This window comes from Apium graveolens, chromosome 4 (genome assembly GCF_009905375.1).
Source record: "Apium graveolens cultivar Ventura chromosome 4, ASM990537v1, whole genome shotgun sequence".
Classification (NCBI taxonomy): domain Eukaryota; kingdom Viridiplantae; phylum Streptophyta; class Magnoliopsida; order Apiales; family Apiaceae; genus Apium; species Apium graveolens.
Genome location: NC_133650.1, coordinates 294,178,842 through 294,181,385, shown reverse-complemented (window position 1 = coordinate 294,181,385; position 2,544 = coordinate 294,178,842). Strand labels below are relative to the sequence as shown.

At 39.6% G+C, this 2,544-nt stretch overlaps 1 non-coding gene across 1 annotated transcript; it reads right to left on the bottom strand.

The window, feature by feature from the left end:
- Nucleotides 1-1,768: 1,768 nt before the first annotated feature.
- On the bottom strand, nucleotides 1,769-1,875 carry LOC141722390 (small nucleolar RNA R71). The gene has a single exon (XR_012575411.1). It is a non-coding gene; the product is annotated as a small nucleolar RNA R71 (small nucleolar RNA).
- Nucleotides 1,876-2,544: the final 669 nt, after the last annotated feature.

The following is a 2,544-nucleotide window of genomic DNA, read 5'->3' as shown; positions in this document are numbered from 1 at the left end:
CTTCTACTTCTGTTTGGCTTCCAACTTCTATGTAATCTGAGTTTTATGGGACTATTATATAGGTAGATTTGAGACGTTTTTACAGAGAGTATGAAGGGGATTATGTTTTAGATTGTGTTTTACGCAAGAAGCGAAGGAGATAAGGAAGAAGACCGATTTAGCACACCGCAACGAAGAGGAAGCATATTTTCTTGTGATTCTTGTTTCGTTGTAACGTTGGATGCTAGTTTTCTTGCTTTGACTTATTTACTCTTGTGACGTACTCTGTTTTAATATAATTAGTTTAGTTATTATTTTCTTGTGTTTGTTTGTCATGATTTCATATGAACCCATGATGGCGATAAGTTCTATTATGGGCTAATCGTGATCATGGGGTTGCAACGGATTTATTATGGAATTCTTTAGTTAATTGTTTAATACTTTAGTGTGTGATGATTGCATGATATCTAGTATTGGTTGTGCATATTCGTCTTATGTGCATCGCGAACATATAAGATAGGGTGTTAATCTCTTGTGAAGCGACGGTGGATCTTGAGATTTAGAACTTGCCATGCTAGCATAGGTTCATGTACGTTGTGCATGATGAGTGGGTAACTCTAACAGTTTTATTTGCCCTATGTAATCAAAAAGGAATAACTTGTGCTTAAATCGTTGTGTTGTCAATATAGGAACTCAACATAATTGATGACTATTCGACTTCTATCTTAATTGTGGATGCTTGGTGGAATGGTATTAGTACAATGAAAGTTGGCTTTTATCAGTTTCGTGTTATTCGATTAATATCATCACTGTCACATGCTAAAGGTAATAATAATGGCTATAGAAGGAAGTAATAATGAAGTTGTGATCTCATGAGTGTTTTATTATTGATAAATTGAAGTGTTAGTTAAGTGGTTAATTAAGTAGTTAATTATAGTTAATATTTAATCAACAATTTTAAGTGTTATTATCTTAACATTGAGAAGTAATCATACATTGGTGAGTAAGTTTAATTAGACAATAATTTAGTCTGAGTCTCTGAGGGAACGAACTAGAAAATATTCTATATTACTTGCGAACGCGTATACTTGCGTGAATATTAGCGCGTGTTTTCGCCCTAACAAATTTTTGGAGCCGCTGCCGGGGACTCGACATATTTGTTTAGTTTATGTACTTACCATCATTGGTCATTAGGACTCAGTGATTAGGACGTAGTAGTTATTTATTTTTTCCGGTTATGTTTCAGGTACTTTAGCAAGCGTTTATGCAAACTCGTTCTCGTGCTCGCTAGAGAACTTTAGATACAGCTGAGGAGACAGACGAAGTTCTTGATATTCCGGAGAAGTTAGATTTTGAGGATTCGGATTCAGGAACTGAGCAGAAAGAACCAGTAAACATGGGAGATCGTATTGTTCAAGCTGATCCAGCTCTTATGGATTTTTCTCGGCCTAAAATTGATGACATTCAGTCAAGCATCCTTCATCCGGCTATTCAAGCTAACACCTTTGAAATCAAGCCGGGCACTATTCAGATGGTGCAGAATTCTGTTTCTTTTGGAGGAGCGGCAACTGAAGACCCCAACATGCACATAAGGAATTTTGTCGAGATCTACAGCACTTTTAAGTATAATGGCGTGACTGATGAGGCTATCAAGTTGAGGCTTTTCCCATTCTCACTAAGGGACAAGGCTAAAGACTGGTTACATTCTGAACCAGCTGGGTCCATCACTACGTGGCAAGATCTTGCGCAAAAGTTTCTGGTGAAGTTTTATCCGATGGCAAAGACTGCTGCTATGAGGAGTGCTCTTACTCAGTTTGCGCAGCAACCTACAGAATCTATGTGCGAGGCTTGGGAACGCTACAAGGAAATGTTGAGAAAATGTCCACATCATGGAATGCCGGATTGGATGGTGATCACTGGTTTCTATAATGGTTTGGGGGCCCAATCTTGGCCCATGCTCGATGCAGCAGCTGGAGGCGCCTTATGGGCTAAAAGCTATACTGAGGCGTATAATCTTATCGAGACGATGGCTGCAAATGAGCATCAAAACCCAACTCAGAGGATGATGTCAGGCAAGGTAGCAGGTATTCTGGAAGTTGATGCAGCCACCGCTATTGCAGCCCAGCTCCAAGCGCTATCAATGAAGGTTGATTCTCTGGCTACGTATGGAGTTAATCAAATAGCTATGGTTTGTGAGCTTTGTGCAGGTTCTCATGCTACGGATCAGTGTTCTCTTGTAAACGAATCTGTTCAGTATGTGAATAATTATCAGCGACAACAGCAGCCTGTGCCAGCGACCTATCATCCTAACAACAGAAATCATCCAAATTTCAGCTGGGGGAATAATTAGAATGCTATTCAGCCACCATATCAGCAAGGAGTGAGTAAACAGTTTAATCCACCTGGATTCCAGCAACCACAACAGTATGCTACAAGGCAATCATATCCTCAACAGGGAAGTGCAGCTGCACCTACTAGTGCTGATTTTGAGGAACTTAAGCTGTTGTGCAAGAGTCAGGCGGTTTCTATCAAGACCTTGGAAAATCAAATTGGTCAATTTGCCAA